Genomic DNA, 18,509 nt, shown 5'->3' on the forward strand with positions numbered 1-18,509 from the left:
ATTATAAAACCACAGGGCGTATACGTAGGGTGAATAGTGAAGGTCTCTATCCCCGGGTAGGGGATCCCATACTAGAGGGCATAAATATGAGGTGAGAGATGAAATACTTAAAATGGACCGGAGGAGAACATTTCCCACACAGAGGATGGTGCACGTATTGAATGAGCTGTCAGAGAAATGGGAGAGAAAAGTGCAAGTACACCATGGAAAATATATTTGGGTAGGAACATGGAGAGGAGAAGGTTTGAAGGGATATGGATCAAATGCAGGGAAATGTCACTCGTTCAGGAACCATGGTCAACATGGACTAGTTGCATTGAAGGTTCTGTTTTCATGCTGCATGACTTTATCATTGGAGGGGGAGAGTATCGAGATAAGGCATGTTGCAGAGACTGAACCAAGTTGCAGCAATAGAGATGATAGTCCGGAGTGCAGCATATTTCAAATATGTGGAGGGAATGTAGGGGAAGGGAGGAGGTTACAGGGACAGGAGCTGTTATAGGAGTTAAAAATTATTGAAGACACTGACATGCTGTAGATACAGTGTTGGAGAGGGAATACAGAACAGAAAGATCCCAGGCAGCATTCCGTCCCTCTTGTGGGAGGTCTGCTTTTCCCTCTGTTGTACTGATGTTCACTAAGACAGCACAGACCTGGATGGATAATTGTGAACACTATATGCTGTCTCAAAACAACAAAACTTACAGTGGGGGCAGTGATTGAGCCTCAGGTGTGTATCTGTACTGTGCTCCCCCTCCAGCACTGTATCTGTGTCATGTCTTGTTAGCGATGTTAGGAGCCCGCTCATTGCTGCCTGCTCTGTGCACTGTGAGTGATCTTACCTCTCTGCAGATTTATTGAAGGCTCCAGATCTCCCTGCCCTTTGTTTCTCTGGCTGACCAACCATCTTCAATGTGATGATGTACGAGACACCCAGCATTTGGGAAGTCAATTGAGTCAGGAACTTTCTGAGAACCTACAGGAGACAGAGAGAGAGAGACAGAATGGGAAATTAGGCTGATACAATGAGAGTTACATATGGAGAATGGCACAGAGTCCCTTAGATATATGGAAAATCCCAGTCTCCATCCCTGGCCTGTGCTGCTGCGTCTCTGTGGAGTGAACCATTTTGTTGCCTCAGGATCTGGAGTAGCTGCAAGAGCGAGACTCGCTGACAGAGGCAGCAATTAGACCCACACAGTGAGGATACCACATGGAGAGATACTGAGTGATATCACCAGAGTGCAGGAAGGTGTCAGAAGCAAACAATTGTGTAGGAAGAACGGGTTCTGCTTTGTGGTGCACTGGTATCAGCGCTCAAGGATGAGCAACCTGTGAGCAGACAAAGTGATGGCCTCATGTTATTATTGCTTGAGCAAGTATCCAAAACCTCAACTAATGTTCAGGAGAGACAGGTTTGAATCCCACCATCAGAAATGAAGGAATTTCAATTCAATAACTAAAAAATAATAATTAACAATCCATAAAGGAATATGAGACCATTGCTGATGTACCAAAACCCAAACCCTTGTCCTTTAGAGAAGGACATTTGCCTATCCTCATGTGATCTGCACGACAGAGTGTTTGCCTCTAAATGACCCTCTGAAACGGCCAAGCAAGCTCAAGGACAGCTAGGGCTGGATAAGAAAGGCTGGTCAGGCAGAGACACTGACATCCCATACCTGACTTAAAAAACAATCCATTAGGATGCTCCTACTGGAACTGCACTGGGACCAGTGTCCTGGCCAATCATGTCGGTAGGTTTATGGACAGGGGTTTAAACTGACAGAGAGGATGCAGGGACAGGGTTCAGGTGAAAGGAGCTTTCCAAATCCAAAGAGAAGCATTGGAACAGCATGGGAATGTGGCTGAAGACATTCAGAAAGGAACAGGATTGGACAACGTTTAACTAAAACTGTATATCAGTGAATATGGATGTGACAGGAGATTGTGGGAAAGAGGAAATTATGTTTTTCTTTGGAATGGACAAAGTCTCCACAATCAGTTGGATGGATTTTTGACAGACAGATAAATGAGATTTAGACACCAGGGAGACGTGGTTACCGGGCGAATAAGAGGTGGAATGTATTAAGTCGATGGTTTAGTCGTGCGGGGTCTTAAGCAGAATGGGAAAGGAGGGTTGGGTAACGCTGACAGTAATTGGCAACAAAGGCATTACAGAGAAAGCTTTTGGCCTCAGATCATGAAGTAGAGTCAGTCCGAATGTAAATTCTGGCTACGACTTGCCAAGGACACAAGTAGCAGAACAATTTTAGCCACCGAACAGCATTTCATTGCTCATCACTGCATTAAACACAAATTCCATTGTAATTTTTATTAGAGGCATAGTGATAATTTTTGGAAACTTCAATATTGGTATAATCTGTGACAATCACACCAACAAAAGTGATATTAGAAAAAGAGTTCAGAGAATGTTTCTGTGACTGTTTCTTTGATTAATACATTGGGCAACTGGCTCGGGACGTAACAATCTTAAGTTGACCACTGTGTCATGAAGTTGAGGGAATGAGTAATGTCACACTGAGAGGTCCTCCGGGAAATTGTGATAAAGTACAGTTTAAAGGGATATAAATTTTTTTTAGTGACTCACGGAAAGGGCATGCCACAACTAGAAACAAAAATAGGAGAAAGTGAGGACTGCAGATGCTTGAGATCAGAGCTGGAAATGTGTTGCTGGAAAAGCGCAGCAGATCAGGCAGCATCCAAGGAGCAGGAGAGTCGACGTTTCGTGCATGAGCCCTTCTTCAGGAAGTAAGAAGGGCTCATGCCCGAAACATCGACTCTCCTGCTCCTGGATGCTGCCTGACCTGCTGCGCTTTTCCAGCAACACATTTTCAGCTAGAAACAAAAGTAGCCAATTACATGAGTTTGAGAGAAGAACTGATCAAGGGAAACAGGCTAAACAGACTGAAATGTTTGTCTGTAAACAAACAGTGGAAAACATTTGAAGGGATAGTGTAAAACATTCAACAGACAAAACCTCAGCAAGAAACTCATACCCGTCACTCACTCAAAACAAAATGGATCATATTAGATTATCAGGCTGAGAAGATCACAAAAAAGTACTTAAAATTCTGTGGTGATAGCGAGGGTTTAAGCAGTAAGTATTAAAGGGAGATTGCGATGGGTCTGCTAGCAGGAGGAGGGCACTGGCAAGGGGAATTGTTGTCAGTGTTTAATGATACGATAGGAACAGGGAGAGGTGAAGGTACTGGAGGTGGTGAGAGTGTTACAGAGAGTGATCAGGGCCTGAATGGTGTTACAAAGTCAGTATGGATTACTGCAGCTGGAGGGGTTTGCAGAGATGGGAGGGACATATGTATTTTTATTTATTCAGTGGATGTGGGTGTCACTGATTGTACCAGCATTCTTTACCCCATAGCTAATTACACAGAGGTTAGCTCAGAGTCAGTCATATTGCTGTGGGTCTGGAGTCACGTGTAGGCTAGACCAGGTAAGAGTGTTAGATGTCCTTCCCTTAAGGAGGTAAGTGAACCTGATGAGCTCTTCCTACTGATTGACAATGCTTTTATGGTGACCTCACCAATGTCTTGTACAGATTCAACATGACATCCCAACTCCTACTCTCAATGCTCTGTCCAATGAAGGTAACCATCTCAAATGCCTGCTTCACCAGCCTGTCTACCTATGACACCTCTTTCAAAGAACTGTGTACCTGCATCCCTGCGTCACTGACTGACAACACTACCCAGGGCTTGAACATTAACTGTATAAGTCCCACCCTGGTTTATTTTACCAAAGTGGAACACTTCGCATTTATCTAATTAAACTCCATCTGCTATTCTTCAGCAGTACTGCTAATCCTGTTGTATCACAGATAACCTTCTTCACTGCCTACTATATCACCAATGTTAGCGTCACCCACAAACTTAAATACCAGGAAACCAATATTCCCATCCAAACCATTTATCCACATGACAAACAACAATGGACCCACTACACCGCTGATCACATGCCTCCAGTTGGAAAATCAAAACATCTCCTACCACACTCACTCTCCTACTATCAAGACAATTCTGCACCTAATGGATATCGCATCCTTTCACATTGACCTGATGTTATTACCCAGTCTACCACAAGGAACGTAGAATGCAGATCAGTACAAGACTCTTCGGCCCTTTTTGTCATGCTGACCTTTTATCCTCCTCTAAGATCAAACAAACCTACACTTAACTCATTTTACTATCATCCATGTACCCATTCAAGAGTTTATACAATTAGTTCAATTTATCATTTCTCTGCCCATTCTTTTTCCAGCTGATGTATTGATTGGTGTATCATTTGATATCCTTACTCGTTCTTAACAACTCCACCAAAATTTTTATCATCTCCAAAATTACTAATCGCACCATTGACATTTTCAACTGAATTACAATGAGGGGTGCAGCACCTAACCTTGCAATACCCCATTTGAAACAGACCATCCAGAGCTTCCTCACCCTCTGCTTGTGGTGGTACGTACACAGCAGTTAGTGTAGCAGCAGTAAAATCCCGTGGTAGAGTGAACATTGGAATATTATTTCACTGGCAGGAGAGATTAAGATCTTCCAAACCCTGTTGACTTCTTTGTACAAGGTAATTTTGTCTCCAACTCCAACAAGATTGTAATGATTAAGTGAGGTTACAGATGAGGAGAAGGGTCAGGTGGTTTGATAATGTTACACAAAGGGAGGATTGGTAGGAAAGGCTGTCGGGACTGGAGGACTTTATACAGATGAGGAGGTTGAGAGGGATGTTAAAAGGTTAGAGGCAATGAGGTGGATAGGACAGGATGGAGGAGTCCTCTGATGACTGGAGAAAGTTACAGTGATATCATGTGCTGTGCAGCGTGGATAAGGTACACAGATGGGAAGGTTGGTAACGTCTGAGGGATGTCACAGAGACAGGATTGGCTGTCGATACTGGACATGATGACAGAGATATGGATTAGATAGATTTTTGGGGATAGTGACCATAACTCTAAGTTTCAATGTTATTGTGTAAAGAGGTAAGGATTGTGCAGAAGTTAAGTGTCTAAATTTGGGAAAGGCCACTTGTCATTTGATTATCACTATCATTCAACTTAATCACTATCATTAGACAGGATCAGACAACCAAACACTGGGAGGAATTATATGCAGTTGAGGATACAATCGGAAAGTGGGAGTATTTTAAAATGATACAGTGAGAATTCAGGGCCAGTGTGTCCCGGGAACAGTGAATGGAAAAGGCAGCAGGTCCGGCGAATACTGATTAAGCGATATCGTGAGTTTGATAAAGAAAATACAGTACAATTAAAAAAAAACACAGGTGAAGCCCTTCAAATGTAGAGAGAGTGCAAGGGGTTTCTTAAAAAAAGAGGGGCAATCAATGGGCATGAAATATCCTTGGCAGATACTAGTAAGGAAAAGCCACAAGGTATGTTATTTGTTTTGTTACAGTAAAAATGTTCCCAGCTAAAGGGTACGACCTGTTAGACACATAAAGGGACCTTCTGTGCATGGAGTCAGAGGAAGTATATGAGGTCTTCAATGAATACTTCCCACCTGTACTCACAAAGGGGAAAGACATTGTAGCTGCGGATTTCAGTCGGGATGATCAGGTTCTAGATCAATAAAAATGAGGTATTAAATGTTTTCACAGGCATAAAGGTGGAGAAATCCCCGGTGCCCAATGGGAGGTAAGGGAGGAGACTGCTGGGGCCCTGGTGTCTATATTGAATACTTTGCTGACCACCAGCGAAGTGCCGAATGACTGGAGGATAGCTAATGTGGTTCCTTTGTTCAAGAAACCACTCTCTGGGTGAAGAGGTTTCTCCTTGTCTCATTTCTAAACAGGCTTCCAATTACTCAACTCTGGTGCTATTCGGATCTTAATCTCTCCTGCCAGTGAAATAATATTCCAATGTCCACTCTACCACGGGATTTTACTGCTACTACACTAACTGCTGCGTACATACCACCAGAAGCAAAGGGGGAGGAAGCTCTGGATGGGCTGTACTCCATCACTAACACCCTGGAGACAGAACACCCCGACTCCCTGTGTATTGTAACTGGTGACTTCAATCAAGTCAATCTGAGGAAGGTGTTGCCCAAGTACCATCAGGGGCCCGCAATTTGTAAACCACTGTTACACCACTGGGAACGATGCTGACCACTCCATCCCCCATCCTCATTTCAGCCATGTGTCTTCTCCCAGCTTACAGGCATAAGCTCAAGCAGGAGACCTCCTCGCGGATACAGGTCTAGTGCTGGTTGTAGGAGGCGGAGGATCAACTCTTGGGCTGTCTGGAATCAGCTGATTGGGTCGGGTTCAAACAGACCGCAGGTACCTTGAACAAGTATGCTACCACTGTCACAGGCTTTATCAGCAAGTGTGTGGAGGACTGCACACCGAGGCAGTCAACTCAGGTGTTCCCCAACAGGAAACCCTGGATGAATCAGGATATACAGAACCTGCAAAAACAAGGAGTGAGGCCTTCTGATCAGGAGACCCATTTGAATATAAGTAATCCAAGTATGGCCTTCGCAGAGCCATTAAGAGAGCCAATGGCCAACACCGATCCAAACTAGAGCCCCAGACAGACACCCGGCGACGATGGCTGCAGCTGGAGGGGTTTGCAGTGGTAGGGAGGGAAGATATGTACTTGCATTTATTCATTCATGGAATGTGTATGTCACTGATTGGGCTAGAAATCTTTGCCTCACTACTAATTATCCAGAGGACAGCTCAGAGTCAGCCATATTGATGTGGATCTGGAGTCACATGTTGGCCAGTCCAGGTGAGAATGTCAGATGTTCTACGTTAAAAAGAGGTCAGTGAACCAGATGAGATCTTCCTGCTAATCAACAACGCTTTCATGGTGGCTTCACCAATGTCTTGTACAGATACAACATGACGTCCCAACTCCTACTCTCAATGCTCTGACCAATGAAGGTAACTATCCCAAACACCTGCTTCACCAGCCTGTCTACCTGTGACACCACTTTCAAAGAACTGTGTGCCTGGGTCTCTGATTGACGACACTACCCAGGGCCCGAACATTAACTGAACAAGTCCCACCCTGGTTTGTTTCATCAAAATGGAACAAATCACATTTACCTAATTAAACTCCATCTGCTATTCTTCAGCCCACTATGCCATCAGTCCTGTTCATTCTGTTGGTTCTTCGCTGTGTCACCAATTTCAGTGTCACCCAAAAAACCTTACTTACCAGGAACCAATACTCCTATCCAAACCATGTATCCAAATGACAAACAACTCTGCAACCACGACACTGCAAGTCACATGCTTCCAGTCAGAAAAACAATACGGTTCCCACCCCCTTCTGTCTCCTACCATCAAGCCAATTTTGTATCCAGTTCACTACCTTCTCCTGAATGGCATATCCTTTTACACTGATCTGAGCTTATTACCCAGTTTACCATATGGAACGTAGAACACAGAAGAGTGCAGTACATGTCCCTTCGGCCATGATGTCATGTCAACCTTTAATCCGACTGCAAGATCAAACTAACCTGCAAACTGCTGATTTAATACCATCATTGTGACTATCCAAGAGCCTATTAAATGTCCCAAATGTATATAATTTTCGATTTTACTTCCACCACTGGCAGTGCATTCCACCCATCCAACTCCCTCTGTGCAAAGAACCTACCTCTGAAATATCCCCTTAACCATCCTCAATTCACTTAAAATTCTACCATCTTGTGATAGCCATTTTCTGCCACGGGGAAAAATAACATCTCACTATTCACTCTCTCTGTACCTCTCATCGTCTTGTTCACCTCCTCCAAGACCCCCTCACCCTTTTTCACTCCAATGAGAAAAGCCTTCGTTCCCTCAACCTTTCTTCATAAGACATGTACTCCAGTCCAGGCAGCATCCTGGTAAATCTCCTCTTTACCATCTATAAAGCTTCCACATCCTTCCTGTTATGAGGGGACCAGCACTGAACACAATATTCCAAGTGGGGTAAAACCAGGGCTACACAGAGGTGCAGCATAACCTCACAGCTTTAAAACTAAGCTAATGAAAGCCAACACAACATATTCCTTCTTAACATTCCTATCAACTTGTGTGGCAACTTTGGTGGGATCTCTAGATGTCTACCCCAAGGTCTATCTGTTCCTCCACATTGCCAAATGTCCTGCCTTTATCCCTGCATTCTGCATTCGTTTTCGACCTTCCAAAATGAATCACTTCACATTTTTCGAGGTTGAACTCCATCTGCCACTTCTCAGCCCAGCTCTGCATCCTGTCAATGTCCCGTTGCAGCCTACAACACCCCTCCACACTATACACCACTCCAGCAACCTCTTGGCATTGACAAACTTATTAACCCACTCTTCCATACCCACTTCCAAGTCATTTTTTAAAAAAAAATGACAAAAAGCAGAGGTTCTAAAACCGATCCCTGCACAACACCACTGGTTACCGACCTGCATCTGAGTGATTTCGATCTGTTATCACCCTCTGTTTTCTATGGGCCAGGAATTCAGTGTCCAGGATGGCAGGTTTCCCTGTAACCCATGCTTTCGGACTTTCTGAATGAGCCATTAACGTGTTTTGTCACATTCTCAAAGGATTCAATAAGATTTGTAAGGCATGACCTGCCCCTTACACAACCATGCTGACTATCTCTAATCAAACTATGGTTTTCCAAGGAATTATAAATCCTACATCTTAGAGGCATCTCCAATAATCAGCCCACCACAGACATAAGACTAAATGGTCTGTAATTCCCAGGATTAATTATATTGCCTTTCTCAAACAAGGTAATAACATTTGCCATCCTCCAATCTTCTGGTACGACACCAGTGGACAGTGAGTGTAATGGTCCTCACCAACGGCACAAAAATCTCTTCTCTTGCTACCTGCAGTAACTTTGGAAACATCCCGTCTGGCCCAGAGGATTTATCTATCCTTATGTTTTACATAATTCTCAGCAAATACGCATTCTTAACATCAACCTGTTGACATACATTAGTTCTTTTCACGCTGTTCTCACAAACAACAAGGTCCCTCACAGTAGTGGCTACTGAGGCATAGTATTCATTAAGGACCTCCCCATCTCTTCTGCCTCCAGACACAAGTTCCCTCCACTATGCCTGACCGGCCCTACACTCAATCTGGCCATCCTCTTATTCCTCACATAAGTGGAGAATGCCTTAGTGTTTTCCGTAATCCTTGCTTAATGTTTTGTAATGCCCCCTTGTAGCTGTCCTATGTCGATTCTTAGTTCCTTTCTAGCTACCTTCAAAGAATCCCTACAGTGTGGAAACAGGCCATTTGGCCCAACAATTCTATACGCTTACTCTAAAGCGTATCCCGCTCTGAAATATTCCCCCACCCCATTACTCCCCATTTGCCCTGACTAATGCACCAAACCTACACATTCGTGAACACTATGGGTAATTTACCATGGCTGAGTCACCCAACCTGCCCATCTTTGCACTGTGGGTGGAAACCGGAGCACCTGGAGGAAATCCACACAGACATGGGGAGAATGTGCAAACTCCAGACAGACAGTTACCTGAGGCTGGAATCAAAATCGGGTCTCTGGACCTATGAGCCACCATGTTTCTCCACGTAACTCTACAAAGCCCTGTCTGTCCTTGCTCCATCAACCTTAAATAAGCTTCCTTGTTCATCTTGACTGGATAGTCTACATCCCTTCGAACAGTGTTAAATATGTCACTAAAGGCCATTTGGACAATGTTCACTTCTCTGCCTTCATCCATCTTTGGCCACCTCCTCAAAGAGTCACTCCGGTTTGTGAAACACGCTTTCCCACTCACAAAGCCATGCTGACCATCTTGAATCAACCCTTGCCTTCTAAATATGCGTCGCTCCTTTCTATCAGAATCTCCTCCAACAAGTTCCCCATCATTGGGCTCACGGGGCTGTAATTTCCTGGCTTTTCTCTGCAACCTTTAAGTGATGAAACAGCATTAGCCGCCCTGCAGTCTTCCGACACCTCACTGTGTCTGTTGAAAATATAACTATCTTTGTTAGCGACACTGCAATCTCTTCTCTCGCTTCCCACAAAAAAAACTAGGTTCGACCTAATGAGCTACTGAGGATGGATCTACCTTTATTTGTTTTAAGATTCCAGCACTTTATATTCTCTGTTGATGATTCTTTCCAAGGCATCACTATTATTTCCCAAAGTTCCTGAGCTTCCATGTCTTTCTCCACAAGATTTATTTTGGTTAATATCACATCCAAATCCTCTGTTTCTACACATAGAAGATCTTATTTATATTTAATGGGCACTATCCTTGAACAAGTTACCCCTCAGCCCTTACTGAAACTTAAATAAAGGCTTCTGAAAATTCACATAGAACGTATCCCCCATAACAACACGGCCCACCTACACCCTTACCTATTCTGCCACTTATATTTACAACAACAAATAAAGTCCAACTGGTTCAAAAACACATTTTATTTTACAAAATGTGTTTCTAAGGGTCCAATTATCGTTTATTCACATATCCTTTCTAAAGTATATCAGCATGCTGTCAGGCTAACACGATTTGGTTTCAGACTGACAGCAGAAGGGGTTGACGAAGTTCTTGTTTGTCAATCTGAAAAAGGTAGCTCCCAGGCTCAGCAGGTATTAGAGAAGGCAAATACAATGCGGCCACTTCTTACAAAGGGAATGTTGTCTTGCAAAAACTATACAAGATACGAGTCAGACCACACCTACAATAATACGAACGGCATGAGTGCCCGAAGGAAAGATATTCTTCCAACGGAGGCAGGCCACAGAAGGGTAACTCGGCTAATCCTGAGAATGGATGAACTTTCAAATGGGAAGAGGTGAAGGAGATTGAGGTTGAACCCATTGATGTTTAGGAAAATGAGACAGGAATTGAATGTAACTTCCAAGATTCTGAAGGGCGTTGACATGGTAGATGCTGGGAAGTTAGAAAATAGAACAGTACTGCACAGCTATAGAACCTTCGGCCCACCATGGCTGTGCTTGTCCATGGTGCTGTTCTCGACATATACCACCTGCCTGCACATGATCCATATCCCTCTATTCTCTGCCTGTTCATGTTTCTGTGTAAAAGCCACTTCAAAACTTCACACACATTTCTGCTTAGACGACCGCCCAGACTCCTACATCTCATGGTCTTAACTCAAACACCATATCTACATTATAACATTGTGGGTCACTGCTCACAAAACTCCTTAATAATGAGATTATGAGATATTTATAATTACACTGCATTTAATCTACAATAGACAATTTTGTGGCTGGCTCCTTGATAAGATGTTATAGAAAAACATCTCATATGTAATTCTGGATTCTATCCGATACCACCCTGATATCTAGTCGGGATGGAGACCACTGTCACACACAGTTACTGTACTGCCCTTGCTACAAGTGTATTCAGTGTCCTGACCGTAACCATATTGACATTACCATCACTGCCTGGTGCCTACAAATGAATTCCTGCTAAGGGCTGCTGCTGCTTGTTTATTCTCAGCTCCACCCAAATAGATTCCAACATTTCGTCTTCAGATCCACGTGACTGTCTCATTAATGCATTAATCTCATCCTTGCTGGCTTTTTGCCTAGCCTGCCGCGATCCCAAACACCCTTCAATATTCCCTTCCCAGCGATGGTGATTCTGCAGCTACATCTCCGGAATGACGGTTCCATTACGTCTGTTCACTGTCATTCCATCTGCCTTATGGCGAATGCAGAGAGTCATTCCTCAGTAGTGGGGAGCTGAACAGATGAGAAGAGGTTACAGATTTAGGGAGGCTTACAGGGGCTCGAGGATGCTAGAGTTAAACAGAGTTACATCTGGTCAAGAATGTCAGTGTGACAAAGGGGTTTGGTGATTGGAGGAATTTACAGTGATAGAGGGAGTTGGATTACATTCTGGAGATAGGGATAGGTATGGATGTAGGGAGAGGCAGGCAGACTGAGAGGTAGAGACAGGGGGTGTTTCAGGGAGAAGAGAACCGTGTATAATAACAGAGATATGGAAGGTTGTAATGACTGAAGATGCTTACAGATACAAGAGGGCCTCTAGGTCCTGGAGACTACATAGATAGAAAGGCAAGGGAGAATGCCAGGTTGCTGGGTTGGAGACAGTTACACAGATGGGGAGTGTTGCATAAGCTGAAAGAGTTTCCTGTGGTCGAGAGGGTGGAGGGAAAGATGGTGAAATTTAATTTAATTAGCATCAAAGAATTGGAGAAGGGTAAGGAGATTATAGATGGATGTAGAGACTGGATGAGTTGGCACTGAAAGTGAGTCTTATTGGAACTGGACAGTCACAAAGATTGCAATTGGTGATAAGATCAGGAATTCGTCAGGGTCTTAAAGTGATTACACAACAAGGGAACATTAAAGGGGCTCCATAGATTGGGGATGTTGACAGGACTGGAAGAGGTTATACAGAAGGGGACAGCTTTATGAACTGTAGATGTTTATGGAGATAGTGGACAATTTGGAGCAGTTTACAGAGACATGAAAGTTTTTAGGACATTACTAAGATACACAGGCTTTAGTTAATGCAAGCTCGTGAAGCGTAATGGGAGCGCAGGACGGTCTAAGGCGCTGGATTTAGGCTCCAGTCTCGACAGGGGCGTGGGTTCGAATCGCACCACTGCCATTGCTACTGATCAACTGCAACGGAGCAGCTTGTTGAAATGCTGTTGCCACCACTGATGTAGTGTTGTTCAGAACAAAATTCGATTTGCTTCCCCGGGAATTAACTGTCGAGTGGGAAAGTGCCAAATTGTCTCTGCTGTCATGATCGTGTTCGCCTCCCGCTACTGTTGCTTTACGTTCCAAGCATGTTGAGATTTTACTAGAACCGAATGGAGACTGCTATTTCATCGCTGTTGTGAAACAAAGTCCTGCGGTGAGTCGGTTCATCGTTATTTGGCTTTCTGGCGAATGGGAAAATCGTTCCGATGAATTTTGATGTCATATGTTATTGAATTTCTCCAATTTCCTTCGTTTCTGTCCCGGAGACCCCTGAAGGGAAAGGTAATCTAATCGAGACTGTGATTGGTGAAATTCACTTTTTGTGGCCCATTCTTATTATGTTCTTTCTTTCTCTCTTTTCAGCATTGTCTGGGAAATGGTGGTGCACTAAGGCTCCAGTATGATTGAAAGACTAGTTTGGAATTGCCCTGTTGTTAGTTGTGAGATTACTTTATTGCTCATGCCCTCGGAGTGTCTCACATTTAGCATTCATGCTCACTGTATCTGAAAATGCATTTACTTTGCCAGTTTTGTTTGTGTTCCGTGTCAAATGCTTTCTGTTTTGCGATTCGTTCAATACATTACGAATTAACAGTTTTTCTGTGGTGACTTGCAGCTGCAAAAACTCCTCAACTGAGGATCTGGGAAAATTTCACAGAGTATGGTCAGTCGGAACAAAAGTAAGGAAGTCCTTCGTTTCTGCAGTGTTTCACAATTCTACCTTTGCAGTGAGCAGTCGAACGGACTAAATGATTGTGCCACAGACTGCCACGGCCAGCTCTGCTTAAAATGTTATCCTGTTAAAGCCGGTGTAAGCAACACAACGTAATTGGGCTATACCGTGTTGAAACAGATACTTCGGTGTATCTCGTCCATGCATACCACATAGCAAAAATTAAACAAGTCCCATTAAACAACGAGTGTTTGGAAACAGAAAGGTGAAAGGTAGAATGGCTTCAACTCTCAGTGTCGGATATCACTGAGCTGCAGCAGGGGCGGCTGTGGGCTTGTTTCTGTAGCATAGTGATCATCACGTTCACCTTCCGCAAGATAGGTTCCCGCGGTCGAAACTGTTTTGTTCTTCATCTGCAGCCTTTTACATGGACAAGAACGGAGCTTTCCTGCTTGCTTTCCCATCTGCAAACCTGCCTTCGAATTTGCTTGAACAAATCTGCTCTGTAGTGAAATGCAATGCATTTCCATTTGATTACTGTGCAGAGCATTGTAAAGATATTCTACAAACTGCTTCTGACCATGTGCCATTCAGTTTGAGAGTGTAGTTACCGATCCTTCCCCGAACAGCAAGACCGCATTTGCATTCCTTGCTCAGGCGGCCCGGTTCAAAGACAGGGAAGAAGCTGATGCGCTGGTGTCACAGTGCCCCACGGATTCCTCAATTAGTCTGTCTGTCAAATGTACCCCCAAGGTCGTATCTGAAAGACCTCATTTGGAAGCTGTCTGTCGTTATTCAAAGTGCGAGAATTGGCACCAGAGGTCCTGAATCATGTTTCGGAGCAGTTCGCACGTTGGTGGCTCATTCAATCAGCAACAGCAATGAGAGAAATTGCACTCTCAGAGGAACCTCTGGACCTGTGCTTTCATAGCGTCGCTAGTATTAAGGTGCGCCCCGAGATCTAAGCCATGTTGGAACTGAAACGGAGGAATCGACAAAGAGGCTGCAGAATAACATCGCATCCTTTTGGTTTTCTTTAAATCACTGATGAGCAGGAAAATGTAAACGGGGAGAGCGACTGGGAAAGTGAGGCAGTTGCAGCTCTGGTGAAACTCCTTCTTTGTGAGTCACTCAGCAACAAGAGGCGTGAAGGTGACTCAGGTGTGAGAGCTCTTCACATCGAGAACAAAAAGCAATCAAGTGTAGTTAGCACCTCTCCCGCAGTGGGGGTGGGGTGAGATAATTACCTTTTGACTTCAGTTCCTCTGTTCAGAAACTGCCTTTTAAATTGAGGTGAACAGAAACTGCATTTCTAATAAGCACCATGGAATTTAGCAAGATTTTTTGAGTCGCTTCTCGTCGATTCCCACGCAGGTTTCCAACTCAGTTGATGTCGATGTGGCTCATGTCCAGGTGTGAACATCCCTGCAGCCAATTGCACGGTTAAGATAAAAGGCAAGGAAAGTGGCATCTCGAACTGGCCCCGAGGTCAGAGCATCCTCACAATGTGATCTGTCGTTCTCGGATTGTAATGCTACCTCCGGTGTTAGGGTGGAGAACATTCTTTGGGACTCTTATTCTACAAAACAGACACAGTGACTGAAACTATGCTGCACGGTATGATGTGGAACACGGCCTGCTCAGCTTTGTGCATTTTCCCTGTAGTCCGGTGTGTTTCATGTTCCATGTAAACGTGAAAGTTGTCCTGTTTCGAGCAATGGGTGAAATCATTTATCAAAGTAAGAATCGAAACTGCAGTAATGTCAAGCAGTTCATGGTTATTTGACCAAATCATAAGCGAACATGTATGCTCACGCACTCACAGATACATTTGTAGTTGAAAAGAGTCTGAGAAGATAGCCTCAGCTTACCATTGATTTTTATCCGGATTGATGGGCTATCATTATCTGCTGCGAAATTGATATTGTAGCCGGGCACATCCAAGCAGCTGTGCGAACCACGTCAAAAGGAACATGTATCCAGTCCAACAGTACATGCTCCCTTGAATACTTGCCCCTCATGACCCTGCACCACCAGTAACCCCGTCTATATCTGGATAAATTAAGTTTCTCAGTATAACTAATCTGTAGTATTGTCATCTTTCTGAAATGACCCTGCCTATTTATTCTCTGCATCATTTCTGTGGTTGCTGGCAGACAGACTGTACCTCACAGTGTAATTGTATTCTTGTTGTTCTGTAGCTCCAGCCAAATTCATTCTGTCCTTGGACGGATGCTCTTTCTCTTGGACTCCTTAACTAATGCTAATCGAAAACAACACTTCTACCGTCATCCTTTCCCTTCCCTTCTGTTATTTTGGAATCATTTATACCTAGCAATATTTAACACCAATGCGTGCCATTCCTTGAGCCAGTGCTCGGTTACCTGCTCTCGGGTATCAGTGTTTCCACACATCAATCTGCATCTGGAACTCCCCAAACTCCGACTAATTTATGTCCATGCAGAGTACCTCAGATTAAGGCTCTCTTTCTTATTCCATATTCCACTGATAAACTTGTTGTTGTAAATTAGTAACAACTGCGTCTCCCCCTATTTTGAGAATTATGGTAGTCTCCTCTAATATTCCGTTTTGGATCCTAAGCACACGCCAAGTTATTTTCAATCCCTCCAAAACACCCCGTAAGAAAATCTGTCCCAGCTCTGTCACATTAGCCCATCCAGCTTGTACAGTTGCTGCCTTCCCCAGAACCAGTCCCAATGTCCCAGGAATCTGAGGCCCTTCCTGCTGCACCATTGTTCCAGTCACACACTCATCTGCCTAAAACTCCGAGTTCTGTTCTCACTTGTACACTGCACTGGGAGCATCCCAGCGATTGCTACATTTGAGGTCCTTCTTGCTAACCATCAACCTAGCGCCCCAAGTTCTGACTCCCAGACAACTTCACCCTTCCTACCCAAGTCATTCCTACCAACTTGGGCATGACCTTTGACTGCTCACTGCCCCACAGACGAATGTCCTGCAGACACGGTGATATTCTTAACCCCACTATCCTGGTATTACAGACACGTTGACATTTTCTTCAATTTCCTGTCTCCCCTGTGAATATTGCCCCTCCTTCCATCTCCCTCCCCTCCCGTCCAGTCAGGCTGTTTCTGGTACCACAGACATGGCTCTGACTGCCCTCCCCTGAGCAGCCAGCACCATCAGCTACCAAACTGGGAAACTGAATTGGGAGAGACACAGCAAGATATTATTTTATTCCCTGATTGTTTCTCAGTGGCACAGTGGTTAGCACTGCTCACAGCGCCAGAGATCATGGTTCAATTCCCCAAGCAACTCTTTGTATGGAGTTTGCACATTCTCCCCGTGTCAGCGTGGGTATCCCCCCACAGTCAAAAGATGTGCAGGTTAGGAGAATTGGCCATGCTAAATTACCCGTAGTGAGGTGAAGGGGTAAATGTAGAGGCATGGTCTGGATGGGTTGTTCTTCGGAGGTTCGGCGTTGACTCGTTGGGCCTATTTCCACACTGTACGTAATCTAATTAAATAAAAAGGAACCTCATGACATAAGGAGGTACAGAGAATGGGAGCATTGCAAATTATTGGGATTGTAGGGGCTGGAAACCTAAGATGGATAAGGAGGATGAAAAGTACCAATTTAGCACAACCAGCCGCTGTAATTCACAGAGATATAAGGAAGGGAACCTGTGCTATCATTGAATACAGTTATATGGAGAGACACAGATTCTGAGGGGTTACAAATTTAGAAAGGAAGAGGTCATACGTGATCAGAAGTGTAAACAAGAATAAAGAACTTTGAGATATCACTAGCACAGATGGGAATGGAGGTGCTGAGACGTTCTGATGAACAATAAGAGTTGTCAGCAGAGGAAGATGTCACAAATAAAGGAAGTGCTGCATTGTCTCTATGCACTTACAGACGTGATGAGTGTTGTAGCGCCTGCTGGAGGGTACATAGATAACAACAGTTGCAACAGCTGGTGCAGTGGCTCAGGAAGGCAGCTCATCACCACCTTCTCAGGAACAACAAAACAAATCAACAAAACATCCAGCAACGCTCATGACCGCGAATAATAAATAAATAAAATATCTACAAGCAGCACTGAGGTCACTCAGGAAGGCTCTTTCTGCAGCACTTCAAAAACCCGGAACCACTATACCCTGGAAGGACAGGAGTTCCAACTGCACGGGGACACCAGCATTTCCACGGTGCCCTGCAAGCCACGCTCCACCCTCCCAGCACTGTGTCTGTCCCTACACCCAAAGGATTACAGTGGGTGAGGAAGGCCGCTCACCACCACCATCTCCAGGGAATTACAGATGGGAAGGTAATGATGGCCAAGCAAGTGATGGCCACAACCCATCAATTAATTTGTACAAAGGAAACTCATGGACTGTTCATGTCCCCTTTGCTTCCTCCACACAACCCACATTCCCATCTCGTTCTGTGTCAGTAACAAACAAGAAAACAGGAGATTTTGTCCATCCATCAAATGCATCGAATCTCTTTGTGAATAGTTGGGGGTCAAGCACTAATCCATTTATTCCCGCTTACTTTTCTGTTAATGTATTCCCAATCCATCCTAAGTACATTCCCTCCAATCCCACTTTTGCCAATTTTGCTTATCCACCTCTTCAGTGGGACCGTGTTGAAAGGTTTCTGAAACTCCTGGCATACCATTCCTCCCTTTTATCGACTCTGCTTGTTTACAGCCAGACAGGAAAACAAATCCAGCCGGGTTTGTGAAATGAAATTTCAGTTTCAGAACAACATGCTTGGTGTGGATAGAGGATTAGCTGATTAGCAGAAGACAGAGTAGGTATAAAGGAGTCATTTTCACGATGGGAACTGGTGACGAGGGGAACTCAGCAGGGGTCAGTGTTGGGACCACGCTGTACGTGTTATACATTAACAGTCTGGACAAAGGAGGTGAGGGGGAACAAGAACATTTTTTACAAGAATTAGCCCAGGATGAAATGCTTGCCATATGAGGAGTGGGTGAAGTTTCTGGGCCTGTACTTGATGAAGTTTCAGAGGCGGCGGTGGCAGGGTCTCATTCCAACTTACATAATACTGAGGGGTCTGGATGGAGTGGA

The sequence above is a fragment of the Hemiscyllium ocellatum genome, unplaced genomic scaffold, assembly GCF_020745735.1.
Source record: "Hemiscyllium ocellatum isolate sHemOce1 unplaced genomic scaffold, sHemOce1.pat.X.cur. scaffold_285_pat_ctg1, whole genome shotgun sequence".
Classification (NCBI taxonomy): domain Eukaryota; kingdom Metazoa; phylum Chordata; class Chondrichthyes; order Orectolobiformes; family Hemiscylliidae; genus Hemiscyllium; species Hemiscyllium ocellatum.